General features: G+C 40.2%; 1 long non-coding RNA gene across 5 annotated transcripts in view; it reads right to left on the bottom strand.

The window, feature by feature from the left end:
• LOC117820821 overlaps positions 1 to 27604 on the bottom strand; it is a 107524-nt gene that overhangs the window by 44808 nt on the left and 35112 nt on the right. Inside the window, exon 4 of one of the 5 annotated variants that reach the window (XR_004632850.1) lies at positions 12762 to 14357. The exons of the other annotated variants lie outside the window; for them this stretch is intronic. This is a non-coding gene — a long non-coding RNA (uncharacterized LOC117820821). Of the gene's footprint in view, positions 1 to 12761; positions 14358 to 27604 lie in introns of those variants that run through there. 5 annotated transcript variants of the gene reach the window in all.

Below are 27604 nucleotides of genomic sequence, written 5' to 3'. Positions count from 1 at the left end.
ATCATGATTCGGACATATTTATAGTGTGACATACAGTAGTATGCTACTTATTTTAGGATCAACAATCAGTCATAGAATTAAGGTTGCTGATCTTCACAACATACAATACATTACATACAGTACGTAGCCTTTCTTGATTTTATTGGGATGGTTACAAATATAAAAAGCTAATCTGTAACTGGTGTCCTGAAGTGTGCAGACAAAGACATATTTTTTTATTTATTTTTTCCTTTCTCTAAACCCCTATTTGTGTAAGGTAGTCTATACAGGATAATTTTATTTGATTATTGCTTTCAAAAACTGCCTTTTCCTTTCTTTATGTTCTGTTTAATATTGAGCACTTTTGTGTATTTGCACTCCTTGCATATAAAAGAAAAAAAAGAAAAAAAGAAAAAAGAGAATTGGTGAAAGGTGCACTAAGAATAGAGTGAGCTGAGAACTTTGGATAAAGACAGAAAAGTTTGGTTATTGCTGAAGACATTTAGTCAGATGACCCAGAATAATCTTGCATCAGTTGTTTTTTTGTTATAAAATGCAACACTTCTAAGTCAAGGCCAGGTGAGAAACTTATTTTTCCTACATTTCCCTTGACTCAAGCAGTAAAAAGACCTGAACCGTAAAAAAAGTAAGGAAAATAATTTTCTTTATAGTTCTGTAGAGGAGAGGAAAAGCGTCTTCGCTCTCCAAATTCAGAGTATTTTCTTCCAGGCTCCAGGGGCCACGTCCGGACTCACGTGGCCGAGAATGAGGTCAACCTATTGTTCAGTATGTTCAAGTTGAAAATGTTCATGTTCAGTCTTGTGCAGACATAATTTTGGAAAAATAAAATGGTTCCTTTTGGTGCGGAAGACTGTATAGAACTACTTTTTTTCCCCTCAGGAATCATTAGGAGAATTGATAAGGAATTTGATTGATAAGCAGAACCGACAATGGCATTGACATTGATAAAATCTTATCAATTCCCACCCCTAGTCCAGCATCATTCTGCAGTAGTTGTGAACAATGAAAAAATCATTTTATGAGTGAAGTGCGACAATAAAAAAAATACTTGGCTTAAGTGGTGTAGCTGAAAGGGAACTTTGTTCAATCTAACTTTAGTTAGTTGTTACATTAGTGTTATTAAGGAACATCTAGTGTAAATCTGGAGAACTTAAAGCCACTAGAAAACCATATCCACAACCTTATTAGCATGTTTAGAAGGTTAATGGTCTTACAACAGTAAGAATCTATCAGGTATTACAAATTTGTGAGCAAGTTTCAAGAGTTAACGCAAAGACTTTAGTCTCTAATAAAACAGAAGTAGCTGCCATGACACTATTTAGAATTACAGTTATAGCTTTGAGAAAAAACTGGGCCCCTCAGCAATATCATCTTTATCATCAACTTCACTTTTTAATATAATAAGGGATGCACCGATCCGATCCTGGTATCAGATATCGGCCAGATCAGACTCAAAAATCTAGATCAGATATCGGTCACAAGGGGCCGATATATAGTGCCGATCCATATGGCAGATCTATTCATCTCAGTTCTATACTTTTTTTGTGTTTACAACAGTGTCTCCTACATCATCAGCGCTGGCCGGTCTGTGCATTTTTGCCCGGCGGAGCATGATATAGGATAACTACAGAGGTTTTGCAGTTTAAGTGCATGTCACGCTTCTTTTGTGCTTTTCAAAGTCAGAAAAGCCTGAAGTTACCAAAACATGATTCTTAGTTTTATCCTCACATTAAGGAATAGAGATTGTTAAATCAACACTGATGATGATTCCTTTACAAAAGGAGTAAAACTTTCCTTTGACAGAGGACACATATTTAATAACATAAATAAACCTTCAAGTTGCTTATCTCTGGTTTATATATATGGTATAAATCACACCCAAATTTGTAAAGCTCTAAACTTCCATCCTCACGTCATTCACTCGTATCTTAGCCCCTCCCACCAGAGATGCAAGGAAATGAAACAAGAGGAGAGAGGAAACCAGGAGATTTGTATTAAGAGACATGAGACGTCCTTTCCTCCAGAGCATCAAGTGAAGCGACGTCGGTTGGTGATGGCGGCTTTAACAGCTGTTTGTGTCTGCACACACTCCTCTCTCCTCCAGCAGTCAGTAATTACTTCCGTTTTGGAAGGAGCGAGGAGAGAGGAGAGAGGAGACTGAAGTTAAGAGCTTTGAGATGCACCCATAGTCTGAGGAGAACTCTGTATGTGGCCTTTGGTCTAGAGGTAGAAGAGAATGCATGGTGAAGTCAATCACCATGCAGCACTTTTCTACTCAGTTAATTGTGACTTTGTAGTGTCAAAGTGTTGGAGCAACTTTAACAGATGGGACCAGAAAGCGCTACACATCTGCATAGAAACTGAGTGCTGTTGAACACAGTAGAAGTCTTCATGCAGGAGCACTGTTTAAACCTTTTTACCTCTGGGAGCCCCTCAAAAATAGACTGTATCTTATATACTGGTGCAACTTATATTCTGGATATTACACTATGAGCTGTTTTTGCAACATGTTTTAGTCCGCTTTGTCACCAGCTAAAAAAACTCCCTACAGGAGCTTTAAAAAGGAGACTTGGATGTGTGTGATTAATATTGTTGTAATTTGTGAAATGTGTTTTGGAGATGTGTTCAGTAAAAATGTTGTGTTTTTATTTGATGTAATTCACATAAAGTGCTAATTTGTGAACTGGTCTATTTTGAAAATGTTCTGTTATTTGGAAAAAGTTCTGATTCTGTAAATTTTATGATTTATGATATTACATCAGGATTTGTGCAATATCATGTTTCATTAAGTGTTATTTTACTACATTTTTTGTGTGTTTCTTTTAATGCAGTCATAGTTTGCTATTTGTTGTAGTTTTTTATTTCATTTTATAATAGACCTTTTTTAAAACTGCCATTTTTGGTGTTCCAGGGTATCACACTTGGTTGCGTCCAAAATATTATTTCTAGGATTCATTCCATGCAAAATCCTTTTGATTTCATCGTGAATATGATAGCACATTTACGTGGTTATCTAACAAAGCACATATATATTCAGGAGCCATGGTCCATACAAGTGTGAACATGGCTGCTTTAGTACAGCGCACAGCATAGCCAGCCATCCATCTGTGTCCTTTCACTCTGGCACACTGAAAGTGTTAGATTACTTGAAGAGCCTTTATGCATTAAGTGTTTCCCCAACCCGTAACCGCATTTGAAAACTGTCTAAAAGTGGGAAAGTGAATTTCAACCGCAGCTACTGCCTCAACATTACTCCCTCAATAGCAGACTCTTATTCTTAAGATTTGCCTACCCTTAGATTCACTTAACTTTCACTTGCCCTTTACAACAGCGTGATCCTATCTTTAGCTGCTCGAACTACATGACATATTTTTTTTACTCTGCCCTGCACGTATTCACTGGATCTCCAGGGCAGTGAGTGTTGGCACAAGATAAATCAGGGTCTTTACTGTGTTCACTTTGCTATGTTTACAGAGTTATGCTTTGTAGACTTCCCCAGAGCAGCTAAGTGAAAAGGGACCGTAGAGGTGTACACACAAGAAAGTATGAAAGTCCAACCATTTCGTAGAGTTAGTGCAATGAAATATGAAAGAGTCCAGCAGCAGGAGGAGATACTTAAAGGTGATTCTGATTAAGTCATTATGAATACAAATTAGTTTTCAAAGATTATCTGCACTGTAATGAAATGGATACAGTGACGGGTGTTTGTTTGTTTAAGACATTCAAGTGCACCTTTTTCTGTATCCACACAGAGAACTGACTCACCTGTAACAGCAGAACAGATGCATGTGGGTGTTTTAGAATATCATGAAGAGGTTGTATATTTTCTTAGTTGTTCCAGAAAGTGAAAAATATATATTCTAGACTCATTAATCATAAACTAAAATGTTTCATGCAATTTTCTAATTAAATTGAGCTAATTATGAACTCAAAAAGATGAATATTTCATTTAGAGTTTGAGTAAATCATGATGCAAACATCATGTTTCTCTCAGTCATGTTCAGTAAACACATATCCACAGTCATGGGGAAGACTGCTGACTTGACAGTTGTCCAGAAGATGAACATAAGCCACAGAAGGTCATTGCTGAAAAGGCTGTTCACAGAATACTGGAAGAATATCAATGGAGAGTTGACTGGAAGTAAAAAGGGTTGCAGGGTGCACAAGCAGCAGGGATGACTGCAGCCTTGAGAGGATTGTCAAGAAAAGTTGATTCAAGAACTTGGGAGAACTTCATAAGAAGTGGCCTGAGGCTGGTGTCATTTCATTGAGAAACGTCACGCACAGGAGAGAGTCCTCAACTGTCACATTCCTTATATCGAACCACTCCTGATCCAGAGGCAAAGCCAGAAGCATCTTACCTGGGCTAAGGAGAAAAAGAACTGAACTGTTGCTCAGTGGTCCAACATCTGAATGAATGAGATGAGTTTTTATTCTCATTTCATTTGGAAATCAAGGTCCAAGAGTCTGAAGGAAGAGTGGAGAGGCGTACACTGGAAAAAATCTGCCAATAGAACAAGTGAAAATGTGCTTGTTAAGATTTCTTAAAATAAGACGTAATATTTAGAAAAACTGTGATCTTAAAGATAGCAGGGAAACTTATTTTAAGTAATATTTGACCAGTATATTAAAGCTTAGTGTCTCAGAATAAGCCAGGCATGCTAACAATTAGTATTTTCCACTCAAAAATAGATTTTTGCACTAATACATTTCATGTCAACTTCCTCATTTGAGATATATTCACCTTAATTTGAGTTGTATTATAGCTGCACTTCTCTGGGTAGAAAACCATCTGGTACTTGAAATAAGATTAATTAATAAGATTTAATTTGAGGTGTTTCATTGTGTGCATGTAGTTTGAGAATGTATATCTTTATCTGATTTAGAAGAAACAGTGCCTGAAAACTGTAACCCCTTAAAAAAAACAGCCTCTTTCTTTCTTTCATCAATGGAGCTGTTTTCTGATAGATTCTCCAATAAAATGCATTTACTTAAATCAAGTAAACGGTTTGTCTTAAATCAAGATTATCTGTCTTCAAATAAGATCTCACCTTGAAAAAAGTATGAAATGTAAAATAAACCTTGTTTCTTCTAAATGCCAACTCAAAACAAGATCATTCAAGATTGTTTGACTTAACAAGATATTTAAGATGTCTTAAAACAAGTCCCTCTATCTTGCTCAAATGTTTGACTTAACAAATGTATCTTAAATCAAGTGGGATAAGACATCTCGACTAAAAATGAGACAATTTCACTTGGTAAGATTTTGAGTTTTTGCAGTGAATCTAAGTCCAATGTGAAGTTTCTACAATCTGTGATGATTTGGGGCGCCACGTCATCTGCTGGTGTTGGTCCAGCCTGTGATAGAAACTAACATTTTTTGCCATTCATTTAGAATGCTAACATAAACAAACAGTTTTGCCACAGTGTCAACATGCAGAGGAGAAACATACCACAACTTTTTTTCTGCTGATTGATTTGATGTCACATGATTGATGAGGTTTTTCTCTGTTGAAAACTAATCACAATTGTTATGGGGTTTTGACCTGTCAGAATCAAGTATTCCACATGGATTAATTACTGCATCGGATGTTGTGCAGACAAGTGAACCCGGCTATGCCAAAGGTCTCATTCCTGGGAGTATCAGGGCCATTTTCTGATACTGGTATCTGAAGAACTCTCCTTTTATGACTACTTTTATTCGCCATGCTCAACAGCCCGGTAAGTGCAAAACTTAAATCATGAAGCGTATTTTGTTAACTATTTTAATGAGGGACTGAAAACACTCAGCTCATTTAAAAACCGGCATATTGGTGAGTGTCAAAATTCGACTTTCTGAATAAATTTAACACACAACACAGCTGTCTAACTTATGGGGTTAATGGCCCTGATCAAATCAAATCTTTTGGTGTTGCCATGTAGACTCATTGTAATACGGTTATTTAACACATTGAGAACTACACACATTCAGTCGTTCACAAAACTGTACGTGAAGCTAAGGTAGGGGTCAAGTACTGCTAGGCTAATTAGTTTTCTAGCAGAGTATAAATGAGACTATTTCAGGGTACAATGTTTGTAGCTACAGGTTCAGGGCTGTGGCCTCAATATGGAGAGGAGTGAAAGGTGGAGGTGGAAGAAAAGACTTGTGTCTGTATTTCACATTAGAAAAAAAACTACATTGGCTTTTCAAACCTTCCTCCTTCTGCTGTTTAGTCAAAACTGTGTGTTAAAGGGCATGAACATGGAGACTCTAATATATACACTAAGCCATACTCACATAATATAGGAGCAAGGACAAAACAGAACTGAAACCAACACATTCAGTCATATTAAGTTCTATAGAGACTGCAAAGGGCAGGAATAGATGGGGGTTGCATCTAAGCATGCGGTGGAGAGCCTCAGCTCACTCTCAGTAGCTGTGGATTACACAAGGGTAAATTTGCACATTTGTTCTGAGTGGAGAGGAAATTGCCTTGATTTCAAAACTAGTCGAAATGTTTACTTTCCCTTTTTTTTTTTTGAGCAGCTCATCTCAGGGCCATGCGGCTCTCGCTCGCTGCTGCGCTAATTACAAGCTTATTAGCCAGGAAGGACTCAGGTGCCACAGAATCCTTCAGTGAGGGACATCTGTGGCTGACAGTGCTGGGAAGGCCATGTCATCCAGCCTCAATAGCTAATGAACAAACACAAGGATTTTCTCTCAGATTCATTATCGTCACAATGAATGAATTCCGGCTCCTTTTGGTTGTCGTTCTCAGCGTATTATCTTCCCATCAGCCCGTCAATCACCCTCAGCCCACAAACAATCCGCTATCTGCCGATGCAAACACAGCCGAACACACACCAACTCAGAAACACCCAAACAGGCACACACAAAAAAAGCACACACCCACACACAGAGGGAGAAAATCAGATCAGCTAATTAAGACGTGGCGGCTGAGTGGGAAGTAAACTCAAACAGGGCCGGACAGATGTCTCACTCTGGTGACTTCAAAAGGGGAAGAAAGAACACAGGGCCATGTAATGTGATTTAGATATAATGCTTCCAGGTCAGGGGTGATGGCTACACTGCTGGGCAGTCAGAGAGCAGCTGACAAGCGTGTAACTAACCATGACGGATGGGAATTCAATGGACTGCCTACACTACACTCTCTGAGCTAGACGGGGGAACAAATTACAGAGCTGACCACCTTGGCGTCTGAGCAGAGGAGAAGATTCATTTGTTCATGAGGTGTTTTTCTTTTTTTGATACCTGTACAGACTGTAATCAAGTCAGACATGAGAGCATTCTGTGGGAAATCCTCCCCTCCGACCCTGTGATATCCAATCAACACAAAGTGATTACTGAGAAAATAAATTCCCCCTTGTTCTTTCTGTGTTTGAAAATAAATATGATGAGGCAGTTTTCTTCAGTGATGTTGAACTCCTCGACTAGCATGCTTCAACTAAATTCTTTTAAGAACACAAAAATCCAGTTTAACTGTTAGATGTTCAATCAACTCACAATTTGGCTCCAAATGTAAGAACTGAAGGAAGAAGATTAGGGATGCACAATATTGGATTTTTTGCCGATATCCGATATGCCGATATTTTACAACTCATTTGGCCGATTAACGATACCGATATTTTTTTTCCGCACACCTAATTGCAGAGATCATCAATTCTCTTCTGTATTGGAATTAGTGTACAGTAGTATGGTGATACTCTGATCACATTTGTTATGTAATATTCATTTCTTGTGCAATACATAATACTTAAAACTGCATATTTACTTATGACAATTGCGTTCAAACAAAATTCATACAAAAAGACACATCCTACTTAAAACTAGGATGATGTTCTCCCTGAAACAATCATAACAGTACCCAAAACCAGGGCAAATTTGGCCAATTTCACATTTGACATGCTAAGATTCTGCTGTTGCTGAGATTACAAAGACACAAAGTAATGCTAGTCTATCAGCTTCTCCAGATAGCGTACTAGTTTTGGTGGACTGCAATTGTAATTCATTTATGTTTGAACTCCACTTTTCCTTTGACGTTACACTCAAGGCACAGAGAAAATATCTTTTTATAATGTCCTCCTGCTGTGTTTGCAAAGTGACAACTCATATTGATTTCACAGCTTCACAAGTGCTCAGAAAACAAAGCATAGTAAATATCTGGAGAGACATCAGCCAGATTTCAAGGTCAAACAGAATCATTGATTATGCATTGGATTCTGCTTGAGAACAACTCACATCACAATCAACCAATGGCAAGCCAAAATGACAGTTTGAAAACATGAAACGACAGGACATGAGTAAATTGAATCACAAAGGGGGGCACCGGTTAGCTAAGCAGTTTGGTTGGTTTGACTCTTGGTCTTAATCCTTTGCTGCATGTCATTCCCAACTCTCTACTCCCCACATTTCTTGTCTATCTTTAGCTGATGTAAGTAAAAAAGGGAATTATGCCAGAAAACATAACTTCTGAAAAATGTCAAGTAAAGGATAATGTTGGTTTTCTGACACCAATATTAGCTCAGAGTTGGTCGATTAATAACCTTACTGTGTGTGCTTAGTTGTTTATAGTGTATGGGTTTTGTCACCACCAAATGTAGCAAAAAGGCCACTTGATATTTTCTCTATGCCATGTCTTCACAGCAGCTGATCAGTGGTTTAATGAAAACAACAATTCAGATTCACTGCTTTTATTCAATTTAGAAAATACAACAGAGTTTTAAGGCCACATTAAGGAAAAATATAATACGATTTCAAGATCAAAGTTGTAACGTTACGGGCCCGTATGCACTCACATTCATTTAATGGCCGTAGATCCACTGTTACAGGTGCAAACAGCAGGATTACCGCAACTGTTAGGCTGTTTAAAGAATGGCAGACATCGAGCGTATGCGTTACCGTTGCAGACAAAATATGCAAAGACATTATTTTATTATGTAGGTCTTCTACTGTGAGCTCAGAAACACCACACGCATTTACCCTGTTCAAGATCTTAAGCCAAACTTTCCCTTTATCCTTGTTTGTTATCTTTGATGATTGACTTGCTGATAACAGCTGTCTGTTCATTCTACATTCTTGTAATAAAATGTACATTTCTTTTTCCGCTGAAAATGTATTTTTTCTTGATCTTCTCTCAGTCACACCTGTACCGCTAGCCATGTTTATTGTTGTTCCTGCGTAGTAGGCATGTGCAATTCGAATTTGTTGGATAGGGGTTTTCCAGAAGGTTCCCTGGACATATGACGTTTTGCACCAGCCTCTCGTTAATGGCGCAATTAGTGAATTGGCCAATTATTTGCAGTCGTGCATGCGGCTAACGCTACGGCCCTGAAAATCCCGGTGTAAGAAAATTAAGTAATGTTACGAGAATACATTTGAAGAAAAAGTCATAATATTACAAAAATAAAATTGTCATAAAGTTGTAGTTTTGGTGAACGGTTAACCTATTGTGAAGGGATAGCCAAGCAGCCTGTACCACAATGAGGAAAGTGGAGTGTGACGTCAAATGAAAATGGACGCTGTTTTGATTTAGTGAAAGAGATCTCCCAAATGCAAAGCATTAACAAGATATCTTACATCACAATCTAATCCTAATCAGCACCATTTTCAGATATTAAAAAAAGGGGAATATTTCAGGCGCCCCATGTATCGAGGCGACAGAGGCCTCTGGTTCAACTCTTGGCCAAAATGCTCCAAAAATAACCAAAAACCAAAAAAGGGGAACATTTGTGTCACCTTTTATGGAATACAGGGCTTTAGTGTTCGACTGTTTTGTCAGATGCAAACAACTACAGTTGAAACTGTTTCCATGAATACATATAAAAATTGCATTCTTTGAATATGGAAAAGTATTCACAAAATCTGTCTTTGTAGTTTATCTGTCATCTAACTAAATATGGGGAGAATGAACCTTGGTAGTCTGATCATATTCATGTCATTATTTTGACACATTATGAACAATAACCCTGTTAAACGACGATCTAAATAAACGTTTATCGATGTTGCAATTTTCATTCGTCTCCATCTGCCAATGCAAAATAAAAATCATTTAGGAATCCACCGGTTGTAGAAACAGACAAAGACATTTTTGAAGCTTTGTAAAATTAGAGGTGAGTGTGTGAGGAGTAGGGGCTGAGATGAGCTATTAAAATACAAGCAGAGAATGCAGACATCAGTAAGGAGGAGGTGAGAGAAGAAATTAAGGCCGTGAAGGGTTAAAACATTTTTGCCTATTATGCACCCACTCTTTCTACACTCTGAGAAATTAATAGGAGAAATTAGCAAAGCAATTACCACTTTTAATTGGACTAATTCTTCTGGTCCTGTCACAGCTGCATCCAGAGGCAGACTGTAAAGCCTCGCCCGTACACGTCTTTTTCACCCTTTCACAAACACTGTTATTAATTTCACAAATTTCCGTGGACCTCTTTTAGCCTTTGACACCCAAGCCATCGAGGGTGAACTGCTGACAGCTTCCACTAGATTATTATCTTCAGTTAGTATCTCTCTCGCTCGCTCCCTCTCACACAGACACACTAAACGCCCTTTATCCCTCCGTGCCCCATCACTTCTTCTTCTCTTATTCTTAAAGGAACAGGAACAATAGTGCAGGTTTTTTTTTCATGATGGAGGAAGATGGTTATAATTAACAGATGAGCTTTAATGATACCTAGAAAACCTTTAGGACAAATGACCCCCATAAATGTAACCTCTCAGCCACTTATGTTTGACCTTTTATACGTCTGCTTGGCTGTTTGAACATCAGATTTGTCTGTGATAGCTGAGAATCCAATTATTGTTTTCCCTGTTCATATAATCATGTAAGTTGTTATTAGCATGGAGAAGCAAACAGGATTTTTCCAACAGTATGGTGTACAAAAATCACCTTACTCAAAACTAACTTGTACATGTCTCCTCAGAAAAGACGCCAAGGTTTTGTTGTCACTAGAGAAATGGACAAAGTAGCCTGACATGCTCCTCTCCGCTGATATTCCATTGACCGTTTCCAAAGCAATGAATATCGAAATAAGAGCGAAATGAAAATATCCATTGGTTGCCTGATTATCTCATATTTCCTACACTTAAAGAGAATTAACACTTGAACATGCTTGAACCTGTCCTATTCTGGACAGAGCCTCTACAGGCACAGTTACAGCGTTAGGTCCCGTAGTTTTGACCTGACCAGAGGCTCAACTGGACATGGTAACAGTGTTAACTGTAAACGGAGGCTACTTGTGTTCCACTCCCTTTGAGTTTTCAACACAGTAGAAAATACTCAAAGTGAATACAGCAAGAAGTATGTTGGAAACAGACTCCGTCAAAATTTCCCATTAAGGTTTACTTCTACGCGGCACTAGAATGGTTACTTTTCCACCTCCATTGTCTAAAGTAGTGGAGGACAGAACTAGACTCCTTTGTTTAAGTACCTTGTACAAAAACTCATGACAAGAGGATCAATACTTTTCAATGTTTTAAAGTCCAACTGATTGTGACAACCTCTAAACATTCCAACCAAATCATGGTGCAATTTGTGGACAATAACTGTAGATTGGGGCATGAGGACTTAGCCTCAGTCACGTCACTCATTGGTTTCTGAGGAGGCGTCATAAAGCAGAACGATGGCGATAACCATTTTGAAATGCTGACTCAACCTAGAGACCTTCATGAAGGAGGAGTTGAGGCGGGTCTTAAACCTCTTGGACAACAGCGACTACTTGTCTACGTACCAGTCAACGCTGCTGCACCCCTAATTATCCCTCATTATTTATAATTCTTGGTTATGATGCCTTGAAAACCGATGAATTACATGAGAATAAAAACAGTCCATACAATGTGTAAAAATGGAGAAATGAGCTACATGGACAGAAACCTTTTGTTCTGTAGCACACTTATTTATGCTGTTGGCTTGGGCATTTTAACATGAGTTTTAATAGGGCCTCCTTGGCTTCTGGAGTCAGCCTCAACTCCAATTGGAACAGGATATTGGAAGAACTGTAGTTCTTTGCACTTACGCATTGGTATCATTTTTCAACACAGCAGGTTTCTGCTTTGGTAAGATATGATATGCAGTACATAGTTCAAAGAGCTTTGACCATCCGAAATCAACCCGCCCCTAGATTTTTAAGTGTGCTGTCTACACAAGTGTAAGGTTTAGATCATAGACTGTATAAAACATAGACGTAGTCACCGTGATGTCACCCATTTCTTTCTAAAGTTGAGTTTTGAAGCCTATCGTCTGCGGGTGCCATATAAATGCTGACTCCACCTAACTTTGGTTGGTCAAGTATGACGCAAAAATGTGGAGTTGAGGGAGGTCTTCAGCCTCTTCAATAACAGTTACAGGATGCCCACCTGTCAGTCGAGTCAGCTGGGCCTATAATCATGCAAAACTTGTAATCTTGATATCTTCCAAACTACAGGTTTAGAAAAAAATCACCCCCTGTGCGGTGTGTGCTGATAGAGATATAAGCTATTCAGAATAAAAATGTGATTCGTACCAGGCTGTAAAAATGTTAATTTTGGTGTAAAGATCGTGTTTTTTGAATGGGTGTGTATGTGGTTTCCAAGTACTTCTGGAGCCAGCCTCAAGTGGACAACTCGAGGAACTGCAGTTTAAGCACATCTGCATTGGACTAATTTTTTTGTGGGCGGAGGTTGCCACTTGGTTTAGATACATGTATGTTATAGTTTGGTATTGGTTTAAAGGGTACTCTACTGGAAGTGTTAAATGAAAATAATGCAAACCATCTGCTAACTGCTCTTAAAGGGGTTAACTCAATTATATGTTTATTATTGTAGCAACAGCAAAGATCATGATGTACTGGAATACATTAGATTACGTTGGTTTCAATTCTTTGTGCTTCCTGTTTGTATAAATGAAAAAAGCAGAGAACACTCCAAAGTAAAAGAAAGCCAGGTATAACACCAACACTTGCTATGAAATCAATGCTTTTACACATTACTGAAGTAATACCTTAGAAACAGTGTCAACAAAGATGCTCTGTGAAAGGACAAAGAGCCAACTTAGCCCAGTCACATACCATCAAGTTTTTAATCGATGATATCATTTTGAGAAATTAGATGCTAACCAAGAAACAGAACCGCACTTTCTTCCATCATGGCGTAAATAAAGGCAGTATTTGACAGCACAAACTGTAAAATGCAAGCATACAAGATTTGGTCAAAGGTAGGACAAAATTCCAAATCATTTCATTGTTTCATTTGTCCAGAAATGACCACATGAAGGTGGAGAAGTCATGCCCTCCACAGTGTTCTGGGAGAGTGAGTAGCTGTTACTCAACACTCCTGTTTCAGTGTTCCATTGATTAGATTGAGTGTTTCTCCAGCAATGGAGTCAAACTGTATTTTTCACACAGGAAGGAGCGACGGGAGCATCTGTTGCCCCTGATAGCTTTGACTTATTTGACTTTTCCTGACACAGAGAGATGGGTGCCTGCTTTGAAGCCTCTCAGATACGTTAACCTGGGACCTGCAGCGGCGATTCCCACTGGGGCCACTCACTGAATGTCCTGCCCTGATGGGCTGATGGGAATCAGAGGAAATCAATAAGCAATGATAGACTTCTGCTGTCCACTCAGCTAATCCTGTTAGTGATAGCTGTGGATTTAATCGAATGGTTGCACACTGAACAGACACGCAGACAAGTGTATGTGCGCACACACGCCTCAAAGTACACTTAACCCCATAACATCCTCGTGGATAAGATCTGAAGATTTTCCCCACACTGTCTGCGTTGTCATTTTGTTGAAACAAGCAGCAATTTGAGAGACAATTCATGCAGCAGTTAGAGGAGAATCAGTCAATTTAATAAATCCTTTGCTCATAGTCCAAGTTGGACTAGATTGCGGGAACATTTTCATTGGAGCTGAAGACGTGGAATAAAGACAGATTTTGTCCCTATGATCGTTTGATAAAGGATCTCTTTTTTGATATGGAGATCAGTACAATGCATGGCCGTGTATGGGAAGCCGAGGAGAAACGGACTTCCTTTGACAAAGACGATCTCTCCACACGCCGTATACATATCAAAGCGACATAAATCCTGATAACTACGCTCAATACACGACGAGCCACACATATGTTGCAAAGTATTTCTGGGTTAATGCTTTAACCCCCCCCCTCCCACGAGTGAATAGACATTATAAAAGCAGGCCCCAGTGGCACATGTTTAAAGGTACATTAAGAGAGCACATCAATTGTAGATGACATAATCCTCGGCCCTCTTTTCAGTCGCACTCTCACTTCCTTAATCTCTCCGTTCTTTAACCCTCATCTTCTAAGAGGCTGAAAGCTCCCTTCATCTTCTCCTCAAGCTAGCAGAGAAACGGCGAGCTGCCTGGGGAGAGAGGAGAAGAAGAGGTATTACTGAAGTCTGATTAAATTAACACTGTGATGCAGATTTTCTTGCCTTTTCCGTGCACTCTTTACACGCCTTATCCGATGGTGTGGCGTCTTTGAAAATCAGATGAACTTGTTACACGAGGGTTTGCACATGTTATGTGTGCGTGTGTGTGTGTGTGTGTGAGTGCATCTGCTTTTTAATTAATTACTCTTGTCTGTGTCATTAGCCGGATCCATTACTCGGGATCCAGATTTCATGGGTGTCTTGGATAAATAAATATAAATCAATCTCCTCCACCTCCTCTAACCCTCTGTAACCTCCACGCCCGCCCGGCTCTCCTCGAGGCAGAAAGCAGAACCATCCCCTGTAGAAGTACTTTAATTACAAGGTTCCTACAGCTAAATAACAAGAGGTTTACATAACTCCCGCATGAGCCGCTCATTATTCAGAAACTATTCTTGCTGTCCCTGTCTCCCCTCCTCTAATACAGATCATGCACAACAATGTGCAAGCTCCCATAATGCACTTCCCATAAGTTAAAACAGAAAATTAAGGGAAGTTCACTTTGTCTAACCTTATGTCCAATTTAACTTACATGTGAATGAAAATCCAGCGTATTAAATTCCATCTATCTGAAGCTAATTAATCATTCCCATTGTGTCTAATACTGTCATAAGAAAGGTGCTTAGTTGACACTCTCATTCATGGAATATGGCACCACTCGTTTAATGTGATCAGTACAATATGCCAACAGTAGCAAGAAATAGAATCTAGCGCTACTGAGGGCATTAATTATATTCAATATAGACATTGAGCGAGACAATATGTTAGAGAATGATGGGAAAAATGAACCAGCAGGAAGTGGTGACACTTAACATTTAAAATCACAGTCATGGTGGGAGTTTTAAACAAAAATTCAGCAAAAATGAGGGCTTTTAACTTTCCTAGAAGTGTCATTCCTTACCTTTGCCCAGAATATGAACAAATGTAGGCTACAAGTATGCAGAAACCTCAATATAACACCCCCCCCGCCATCCAACCTTCCATCACAGAATTTCACAGCGTCCCCTTATATCACATTAGATCCTAATTTATCAAAATAAAATTGCCCACCGTATGGAAATTGTGCAATTTTATTACTTCTGCTCATTCAGTGTCTGCACCAATGCCATTGTCCTGCCTCTTCTTCATTGACCCCATCCTGCCTCCGCCCATCTGCTCCAACAAGGTGATGTTTATCTCCTGCAGGAGGAAATTAAAGCCTTGCTTCATGAGCTGCAGATATGCAAATCTCATACAGTGCAAATAGATTGCGGAGCTCGCACGGTAGTCGCCGTGTATTGGATCGGCCCCATTGAGGCCCTGGCTGATTTGAAATCCAAATCAAGACGCACGTGTGGCTATCCTAACAAAAAAAAATGTGGACTTTGAGATATTAAGGGGAAATAAATAAAAGAGGAGAGGGTGAATTAATGGCGGACTTAAAAATTAAAAAAACACTATTTATTCAGCGAGTCCATCAGGGTAGATATGGTTTAATAACTCGTGTTCGACTACAGGTGAACGCTTATCTGAAGCTCCGCCACACACCGCATGGAAATAAGTTCCTCTGATATCACCATTACATGATGGGATATGTATTTTCTTGAACTCACGAAATTGGAAAGTAATAGTGGCCATGCAAAATGTCTTGCAGTTGTCGAGTATGTAATTTTGATATGCATTAGTGTTTTTGTCAGGCGGGGTGTATTGGCTGTTTCCTTGTGTGATTGCAGGCCTGGCTTGTATTGTGGGAGGGGAGCAGACAGGAGAAAATAGTATTAAACCTGTCCTTGCCATTCCAATCTGTCTGCATGTTTCTCTTTATCATTCTGCAGTTTCTATCCACTTACGCTATAATTAAGTTTCCTGACCCCTGCCGTGCAGCCTTAACTAGGCATTGGGAAATATACAGCCACTGCAGATCTCTTAGCCTGATGTGCTCTCCGCTCTCCCCTCGTCTCCCTCCCTCCCTCTCTCTCTCTCTTGTCTCCATTCCTGTTTCTGAAAAATCCCTCGCTCCCACCGTCTCTCTCCCTCTCTTTCTCTTTCTTTCTTTCTCTGAGTCTCCATGGCACTGTAATGGAATAAGAATTATTAATCGAGTAATTGTGTGGAACACATTAGTTTGCATTGAATTTCCCTCTCTCATTTTCGATGCTTGATTATCAGGCTGTTGGGCAGACTCTACATCCCCCCACCACCCCCCTCCCCCTCTTCACCTCCTCCCCTTCACCTCTCTTCTACCCACCACACTCCAAACACATAACACACACACACACACACACACACACACACACACACACACAGACACAGACACAGACACACACACACGCCTACCGAGATCACACTTCCCTAAATGGCATAATCTCCCCCTCTTTCTCACGTGCATGCATACACACTACACACACACACACATACACACACACAGTGCTGGTGAAGTGTGTGTATGCATCACACCTGATGCTTGCTGTATGGAGAAAAAAAAAAGCTCAGGACTTTTGTAATGTTCCTTTAACCTCAGCATAATAAAAAAAAAATGCACAGACACAGAGAGAAATAACCTCCAGCATATGCACAAACATGAAAAACATAAATAGGGAAGAAAAAACACATCAGAGACAGACGCACTGGCGCTGACATTCATCATAAAAAATCCCCTCTTCAATCATAATTAGTCTAATTAATTTAAATCAGTGTTGGAGGCCTATCTAAATACAGTGACAACACTAAATGAACATCCGCCCTGCAGCACATAGCCTGAGCCTATACGTTCCCATAGTGAAACACACCCTCGTAGGATTAGAGCGGAAGAATAGGGGGATTATTATTTCATGACCTTTCAATCCGCTGCCTGTCAGGTTGAACTAAAGCCATATATGCTGCTGGAGGACTAATCTCCTTCTCCCTTTGTGTCCGCAAGGGATGTGTCATTTCTTTATCCCCTCTATACAGATTTACTCCATAAAATAAACTTCCTAGCCTGATCTGATAAGAAGCCATCTCCTTACCAGGATAAGGCTGCGCTGCCTCGTCTCCCCTGCTTCCCCACCACCACCACCACCACCGCCACCACCCGTTTGCCGTATTTTTGGGTGTCAGATAACTCAGACGGGGATGGGGAACAGTCAGGAAATGCCACTTTGTCTGTCTGGGAGCAGGTGACAACAAAACGACAGTGACTCTGATTAGAAAACACCCTCCTCCCCCCACCTTTTACACCATTCTCCCTCATTCTCTCTTTTAAAAACATCAAAATCACATTTTATCAACACTGGCCAGGTATGAAACACAAATAAACAGATGTTTGCAGACGCATGAGCAGACATGCATAACTTGCTGCATCACAGACACTCTATGTTGCTTCTCTTGTCCTCCAATCTTAATTACTGGTAAGTCCTCTGTGCTCCAGCTGTCAGTCTGATTGACTCTGAGCTATGATCTGCTGATCTGCTGATCTGCCCGCTGCTGTCTGTGTCCCCTGTTTCATTATTTAATGCACATGAGTCATTTTTTTAATGCTACTCCTCTTGAGCCAGCTCAGACTGCAGAGCCCTTAATATATTTGACTGGATATTAGATTAGATGCACAAAATATTTTAGACATTTTTTGGAGTGTGCACTCACTGACTAAAAGGTCGCAGCCTACAGGTGGCAGAAATGAGCATATGAAGTAACAGAGGTCAATTGATGAAAGAATTTAAGTGAAAAAATAGAATTTGCACCTGGCAATGACGTTTTTTTTTGGTGAGAAGTACTAGAAGTTTTCATCGCTGCATGGACTGCTGTATCACAAGATTTCATGTGCAAGTAATAAAAAAAAGCTTTCTCATAAATTGCAATGGGAGTTAGTGAGAAAGGGGTTGTTCACGCCTAATCACCAACACAGCCATTCTATGCCCCACGCTCCAAAGTGCCATCAAAAATGAAACAATAATGCTCTTGGAAACAAAGGAAGAAAAAGAAAAGTGGACCTAAAATAAATGCTTGCAGAAAAAAATTATGTCATGCTGTGCAACAATCAGCAGCAGAGTCGATTTCCAACAATTAAATATCAGTTAACTGGCTGTGTGCTGCTGAAGCACGAACACATATTTTACAGGTTGTTATATAGGAGTCATTAAACGTGTAGAGAAAAGGAGGAGTGTATTACTGAGTTCATATCAAATTCTGATTGGGTACATTTTGTTTTACAGAAAATATTTATTATAGATTATTTATCCCTGCACTTGTTCAATTATATTTAAGGTGGAAGTTATTTGTTTTCTCGTGGCATGGGCAGTATAGGCAAATGCTAGGGGTGCTGGCCATCCATAGGGGGTGCTGTATATGAGCGAGGAAGAAAATTTGAAGATAATAGGAAAAACAATATTGTTTTATCTAATTTAATTCTGGATAAAATTGCGGAGTGATGCCAGTAAACATTTAAAAGCTTGTGATTCACTTTTGGTTTTTAAAATAATGCTATGCAAATCAGTTTTTGAAGTCTTTAAGTGTTAATGATTTACTTATTTTTGTTTTGTTTTTGTTGTTTTCCTCACACTTTGGAAGCTGGTAGCTTAATTACATAGAAAATGTAGGCTAGGCTTAAATAAGCATGTTGCCTCTGCCTTTTTAAGTCATCACTTAATACATGACTGTTGCTTTGTTGAAAGTGTCTGCACTGTGAAAATTATTGTGTTATATAATGACTGAATAAATTCTGCTACTATTACATTATGTTTTGAAATTATATATATTTCCCCCTGCTAAATATCAGTGTTACTACCATTTTATTAATGTTTTTAAGAGGTTATTTTTATTTTAAAACAAAGAAAGAAGAAAACCTGTAAACATGAAGCTGGATGTCAGTTGCCTTTCAGTGTATATGTGATGTGATTGTTGGTGGAGTTGGTTACAATACAAGGGGCACCAGTTAAAATCTTGCCTAGGGCACCAAGTCTGCCTCCTGTAAGTGAGAGACTGCACAGATTATTACAGCCACTTTACCAATTTACCACCACAACTGTTGCAGGTCGCTGAGAGCCATACAGGAGCTGAATTGTCCTCGTGCTCCGGACCCTCTCGCGCGGCCGGACCTTAAAGCACCTACTCACGCGCTCCTTTTTTGATTTCAGAACAGCGTTACCTCCTTCTCTTCGTCCTCCTCATCCTCCTCACCTCCACACTCTGCGACGTTTTATTGCTCTGATTGGCACGGAGCAGCATTTGTGTCCGTCTGTAAAATACACAGGCAGTACCGTCGTCGTGTGTGTGTGCGTGTGTGTGTGTGTGTGTGTGTGTGTGTTTCACCGCCTCTCAAACACAATTGAAAGGCTGCGCGTTTTGGCTATTTACGCTCGTGCGTTGTTACCAGATTGTTTAAAAAAAAAAAAAAAAAAAGCGAGCGCGAGGGGATAAGGAAAAAAAATTGCAGGCTATCATAAAAGAGACAAAAATGTCTCTTTTTAAAATGTCAGAGTTATGGTGATAAGAATCTGAGGATGCAGGGAGGACTTTGGTGAGAAGTGACTAATTACCCTGTGGACCGTCCTGATAGTGGAGAATAATTAGATCCACACAAAAGAGCCCAAACCGGCATCTGAATAACAAGAGCAACATTTTCAATGGGAAATTTAATTTGATTTTGTTGCGAGTTCCCTCCGTGCACTCGTAAGGGAAAGTGAGAGAAACGCGTTTTTAGAACAAATTAACAAAAAAATGAAGTCTTCCCGGGACGAGTTTATGACTGATTTAGTTAAAAGAAATAAGCTGAATAACCCGAGTGTTCGATACACACCATAGTCTATATGTTCACAATTAGAGAGTGATAAGGTAGTAACAAATATTGGCTTCAATTAAAAATAAAAACTTGCATAAAGCTAGAAAAAGTTTGGATAAAGTTTGTTCTCATTTAAGAATAAAAAAAAAGACGAAGATAAAAAAGTATACATTTATTTTATGAATTATAGAAAACTTTGGATAACATATACCAGATTAAAAATGCTGAGGTATAAAACGACTCAAACATTCAGAGAAACTGAGTTTTATTCTGAAGTAATAAATGATTAACTGAATAAATGTAAATATAAAGGGTTCTGATGACTGAGAGGCCTTACATTAACATTTTAAAAGGCTACAGCACAATAAATGCAAAAATTAACCCACTCGACACAAGAAAAACAAGTTTTCATTAAAATTATAAGCAGCCCACAGCAGAACATTTCTAATCTAGATTGTGCATAAACTATGAGGAAAAAAAATGGGCTGAAATTGATGACTCTGTCACAAAATTATTCCTCCTTTATTGTGGAAAAGATCCGCTTTTATCATCACCCATATATAGACGGGCATATGGGAAGTATGTAGGCCACACTACATGCAAATGGTGGATGAGAGAGTGCTTTAGAAGATTAGGAGATAGACGGGCGGCCCGCAGTGGGCTCTCCTCCAACACTGTGTCCTATCTCCTCAGGACGGGAAAAAGCATCCTAATCCTTTACCTTTCATAGTGATCTAAAGCCGATTTAAGACTGTCACTAGCCTAGTTTGTGTTTATTTCATGTTCAGCTGCAGCTCAAGGCGATACTCTGCACACCCACTTATGACATGAGCAAAAAGATGTGCGCGTGCGTTTGTGTGTGTGTGTGTGTGTGTGTGTGTGTGTGTGTGTGTGTGTTTGTGTGTGTGTGTGTGTGTGTGTGTGTGTGTGTGTGAGGGAGATACAGAGCAAGAGACTACTGGATATAAAGAGAGAGAGAGAGAGAGAGAGAGAGAGAGAGAGAGAGAGAGAGGACGGATGCATGCAGCTAACTGATCAGGAGATGAAGGGAGACCCAATGTGTGTGTGATTGTGTGCGTGTGTGTGTGTGTGTGTGTTTAATTTTCTTTTTATGTGTTCAGACTTTGCGCCTTGAGTCTCAGACATCCAGCTCCTATTTCATGCGTCGTCTAGCAAAACCAAGTAACTCGGCTTGAATTCACTTCCAAAAATACGCAGGGAGATAGTCCAGAGGATAGATGAGCCAACACACACACAGTCACACACACACACACTCTCTCTCTCTCTCACACACACACACACACACACACACACACACACACACACACAATAAGAGAAACCATTGACCGCTGAGCCGGCAGGGCCTATAGGAGGACCACCTTCGTCTCCTCTCCCTCCTGCTCCTCAAGGCCTTACTGTATTATTCTGTAAGCAGCAAGAGCCCAGCATTGACAGAGCTAATCACTGGAGGCAAGGGCTCTCTCTACCGCTCTCTCTCTCTCACACATACACAAACGTATGAACACACACACAGGCGCAGAATGATTGACACACAATGGTAGCGAATCTATGCAGAGCCCCCCTGTCTTGCTTTTTGCTTTCTCTCTCCCAGCTGAAAAGACAAGGGGGGTTTACTGTGTGTGTGTGTGTGTGTGTGTGTGTGTGTGTGTGTGTGTGTGTGTGTCTGTGAGAGAGAGTGTGTGTGTGTGTGTGAGTGAGTGAGTGAAAGTGTGAAAGTGTGTGTGAAAGTGTGTGCGTGCTCGTGGGGAAGAGGGGGGGGCGCATTTACAAGGAGTGATGTCCAACAAACTGCAGCAGGTCCAAAAGAAGAAGTGAAGACTGTAAAAAGATGAGCTTGTGACTAACACTGTTGCTATCCCTATACTCCTAATCCCCCCCCTCCTCCCCATACACTCCCCCCTCACCACCACCACCACCACCACCTCTCTGACAGGTGCAGCAGCCAATCTGGAGAGCGCCTCAGCCCCTCTCATATGAATATGATCCCTGTGCTGGCTGAAGCCCAGTGAACCACTGATCCTGTTATCATCTCAGCGGAGAGAGGCGCAGAAGAAGAAGAGGAGAGGAGATGTGCGCTGTATATTCGTCACTAAGACTCATGTCCTCCGCCAGCACTCAAATCTACCCATAAACACACTCAATAAACTGCATTTGTTCCATGTTTTTGGACACCTTTTCAAAAAGTATCTCAGGTGTTTAAGTAGTTTCTGGTGCAGCTGAGTTGATAGAGTGCAGGTGATGATTAGTATTAAAGCTGGGAGCTCAAACCTCTGCGTTCTCATAGAAAACTGATGGCGTTATAGATACACAGGAATTTAAATGAGCAAAACAGGAATCAGCGGGACAACGTTGGTGAAATTGCAAACGCAGGCATTGTTGGCTTTTTGTTATCTGACATGTTTACAAAAACTTAATAATGCTTTAGGCATCATCAAATCTGAACTATTCTCTTCTTCTTCTTCTTCTACTAAAATTGACTGCCTCTGGTCTTGTTGGAGAGTCAGAGTGCAATAGGTTCATGCTGTCATCACATGTGAAAATAAGCGCATTAAATTCTAATTCAACAAACTTGACATAGTTTGCTCTCACTTTAAATCACTTCAACTAATTGTGTTCTAACTGAGGCACTTTGTTAATTGAAGGAATGTTTTTAAAGTAATGTGTATTTCAAGTGTACAAGCTCTTTGTTATGTCTTATATTTCCTACATGATATATATATTTTGTTTGTTTATATTTGAAGTTGTCAAGCTTTGTTTCAATGGGGATAACACAGTAGGTTAATTTTTAAGTGATAACATCAGCATTGTTTGGGGTTAAATAATCATTTTATTATTATGTATTAAATAATCTTGTAGTATTTGTTTACATTCTTTTATTCTATGCATTTCCACCCAAGTATTGTTTTGTCTAGTACCATTGTAATCCTCAAAAATAACTGACAACCTGACTTCCAGCACTTGAACGCTGTTTACTCCAGGACTGTTCTACTAAATGTTTGCACTATGGAGCCCCTATACGGACATTGGGACTGTTGGGTTATGAGGGATGGGTTTTGTGTTAGAACCAGCTGATCTCATCGTGCAGTCTTCTGTTTACATTTTTTATATTTGTTTATGTGTGAAAATCAATAAAAAATTATTGAGGTAAAAAAAAAAAAAAACTTGTAATGAGCTAAATTAAAGTGTCTATCGAGAATTCTTAGCAAGTAAAATTCAAGATCCCTGAAAAGTGTTTCTTTGGTTCTCAAATTTTACTCCTATGCTGCATTTGTTCTGCATCTTTAAAAACAGTGAAGAGAGGATCTTGTTATATGTAATTTAGCACGTTATCAATACCCTCCATATAATGATTACCTTCTTTGAAAGCTGGAGCATATGAAACCTGATTGATTTGTTGTTGTTTTGACACCACAGGATCTGTGTTTTTCTGTCCACCATGTGCTGGTTGCCCGAGGTGACAGGAAGCAGTGTGGTTAATTAAAGAGTGGACAGCACTCCACAGTCCACTCACACACTCCTGGTATTGTCATGAGCACCACTCCTACCACACACTAACTCAAGAGTCATTTCCCTCTGTTTCTTAGGATGTGGAGGGCCGTGGAGGGCCTTGCCGGACGCTCTCGTGGACATGTGCACGCATGGAACGCGCACCCCGCCATCTCTGCATAAACTCATCCAGATAACCAACGGATAACACTTTCAATTCGGCTTGATGTTATCGCTTTTTCCTTTCTTAGAGAAATATGAACCTGTCACATGGGGCGCCTTACAGATTTGTTACATAGTTCCACGATAGATAAACCCAACAAAAGGGGCCAGGGCCTCGCTCCCTCTGCATGCACAGTTAGCAGAGCCGCAGCGCTAATCAGCCCCAGAGAATCACATCTGGCCTGACAGCAGCTGCATCACTGTTTAGAGGAGCCACCGGCGTGAGAAACACACAGGTCGATTCCCTTTTCTCCCTGGGACGGAGTGGGTGTTCTTCTCATTCATTTCTTCTTTCTCGCTCCTTTTCTTTGAGCTAGCCAATTAACCTGGGAGCAGTGCACTAATGAGTTCCCTCTGGTGGCTCTGCGCTGCTCAATGGAGGAGAGGAAAGGGTGAGCAGAGAGGGGAGGGGTGGAGAGGAGAGGGGTCAGGGAGGGAGAGCACTGAGAGGGGGGAGAGGTGCAGACATGGCAAAGAGTGAAGGGGGGTGAGAGAGTTTTAAGAAAAGGGTGAAGAAGGGTTGATAAAGGGGTGAGTAAGAAGGGGAGGGGGGCTGAGGACAGAGAGGGGTTCAGGGTGAGGAAATGCGGGATGGGTTGATGCAGGAGGAGAGGAGGACGCTTCGGGCCTATCACCAAGACATTGTCAGCCAGACAATGGCCTTATCAGCCTCCTTTTCACACCAGTCTGATTAACTGGGAGGAATGGGAGGAAGAGGAGGGGAAGGGAAAGGGTACGTCCTTGTACCAGCCCAGTAAATGTCACAGAATGGGACAGGCACCCGGACTGGCCTCATGGTTTCAGGATACATCACTTGAAAAATGGGGGACAGTTTTACACCCACTGTAAAACCCACATCCTGCTCAAGCAGGTTAGCCGTGTTAGCATGCGATAATAAATCTGCAACCTTTGTTAATGTATCTCACTGACCAGATTAGCAAGGGAGGGATAAGCACCTTTAAGCACCATTAGGGAAATGTAGGTGTTATCAGTCACAGGAGCAACATAAAGCACGGCTGGGTGCTAAAGATGTCCAGTTTAGAGACGAGAATAAAATAATCAATACTTTTCAAAAATTCAAACCATGAGAAAACTCCAGGGTGCTCTCTCTTTTTAAACAATTAAAATGCTTTTGATGTCAAAGTACGGTCAAGTTCATCTTGGAGCACACTGACTAACTTCGACACCTTAATGTATAACCTTGATGTACGAATACCGAAACACTGTGACCTGGATGAGGATATCGATTCTACATTTTTTACAGGAGATTTCAAATCTTTTGTAAAGGCGCTTACATACTTTCATTTCAAGTCAGGATATCAACTGCAAAACATGACTCACAGAGGCGTAGTGGTGGGGCAAAGTCACTCCACCTTTGATTCTCCCTTAACTTAGGTGGAATGGGGGGGAAGAAGGCGGCGATGTGTAATGTAGGAGCCGGCAAAGGCTGGGTGGCGCTCCTGCTATGTGTTTACAAGCCGTACTGCTGGCTTCCTCAAAGCTGTAATTTGATCTTGAAATAACATACAGGGATACTATTACACTGTTTCGTGGTGCAATGCAAAGAACAAAGGCTTAATGATGGCGGAATTCCATTCCAGTGCTGTTAGGGAATTGCTGTATGTAAGGTAATGTAAGATATGTTTGTTCTCTCCATTTTGGCCTCACTTCCACATGTAAACTGAATTTTAGGTCACTGAACACCGAGGTTTCCAAAAACGCCTTCCAAGTTGGAGATCTCCAGAGTTTGAAATCTCTGTTTTTTTGTTCTCGTGCAGACAGCAAAAATGAAACTTTAAGTAAACGCTTACGTGCTTACGCCTGGCAAGGGTTGTGTATGGGGCAAAGTAATGTTTCCGGTTGTTAGTGACTGTTTATAGATTTATTTAGCGTTAATATAATTAAGAAATTGCTGTGGTAAAGAATGTAGAACAACATAATAGGTTTGGTTGTTTAACATATTATTATAGTTTATTTTTTGATAAGAAGACTGTCTCTTTAGTGTAGGTTTGTGTGTGGCACAGACAGTGGGAGGAGTCAGTGGAAGCTAGACTGGTTTGGAGTCGCATGTTTTTTTAACGTGTCTGTCTAGAGTTGTGTTAATTATTGTGGAATCATGCATCATCTGCCAAATACTTGAATGTGTGACACTGATGGAACATCAAAATAATGTTGTTTTAGTTTTTACAACATACAACGGCTCACGAGTGGATGATTGCTCTGGATGCAACAGGGAGACACGTGTAAGCCAGGACTCCAGCTAGCGATGCAGTTTCGTCTGCAACAGGTTGTTTATATGTAGTACACACGTGCCAAGATGGAAGCTAGCGGCTTGTTTACGTTGGATCAAAACTGTTGGGTTTAAATAAATGGTTGGAAGGAAACTTCACGGTTCTACATCATTATATGGCGGCGCAAGGGCAAATAAATACAGTAAAGGAGGAATCTGTTCAACCATTGCTATTGGAAAAGCAGTATGGAAATAATTTCAATGGAAAGTTTGCTGAGGACAAAAAGGTTATGTCTAAAAAAGGAGGCACGAGTCATTGAAATGTGGAGCATTCTAAGAAGTTGCAAAATGGACGTCGCAGTCTTAAGCTGCAGTTTAAATTCAAGGATGTGATGAAGTCCAACGTTCGCTGTGTTGCTCAACAGCATCTCACTGGTATAAGGAAGACAGTCAAACACGAAGACCACAAAAGGTATCAGGATCAAGAGGAATCCATCCTTAGCAATGCTGACCAAAGGTTTTCAGGTGGAACTTCTCACAAGTCATGGTGTAGGTCAAGTGTAGGCTTGCTCAAGAAGACACTCAACACACATGTGCAGAATGTTCTTCTATGGTGTTTGACGTGACAGACCTATTACACCCAATCACCATCTACTGGCCTGACATGCTTATGCAGGTGTTTTTAACAGTTTCTATGTTGTCGTGTGGACAGAGCAACATTCAAAGACACCTCTGGTGTGGAGAGGATTTTCTTTACAGGAGAGAGAGAGAGAAAGAAGCATCCATTTACACGTGGACACAGCCTGAGGCTTAAGAGTTGGGTTAGTTGTAACATCCTGTTACCAGTGCCACACTTCGCACTATATTGCTTTAATAAATTGTTCATGTACAAGTCTAGTTTTCATGAATACCACGTCCCAAAACAAACTTTTTAATTCCAACTACATCTAAATCCTCTTAAAACCACATCTCCATGTTCAAGTGGAGGATTCCTAACACTAAAATGTTCCTTCTGATCTGTTAGACTCCCTGATCAAAAACTGATGCCTAAACATACTGCACTGTGTTTAAAGGTCTACACAACCATGTTCTGGAAGTGTAGAAGTAATATTCATAGTTGGAAAGGTCCAGGGTGCCCTGAGATGTTCTTGTGATATGAAGTCTACCAAAGAGCCTCTCAGACTAACACTGTTTTGAGAAACACTCCCATCCTTAAAATTTTGGGCTTCCCCAAAAATGTACTTCATTAGTAGCAGCAATGTTTCCATTCATGATTGGTGGTCATTTTTTGGGGTGCATAATGAAGGAATTAATGTTGATTTGATTATCCCCATCTGTCCATTAATTAAATTAATTGTTAAAAAATCTACTCACCGGGGCGCCATTGACCTAGTGGTCTAAGTACGCACCCCATATGCAGAGGCTATGTATGGCCCTCGTCGCAGAGGTCGCAGGTTCGATTCCACCCTCAACCATTTACTG

Source organism: Notolabrus celidotus, chromosome 10 (genome assembly GCF_009762535.1).
Source record: "Notolabrus celidotus isolate fNotCel1 chromosome 10, fNotCel1.pri, whole genome shotgun sequence".
Lineage (NCBI taxonomy): Eukaryota > Metazoa > Chordata > Actinopteri > Labriformes > Labridae > Notolabrus > Notolabrus celidotus.
Note: the sequence above shows the minus strand (reverse complement) of the source record. Positions and strands in the feature narration are given on the sequence as shown.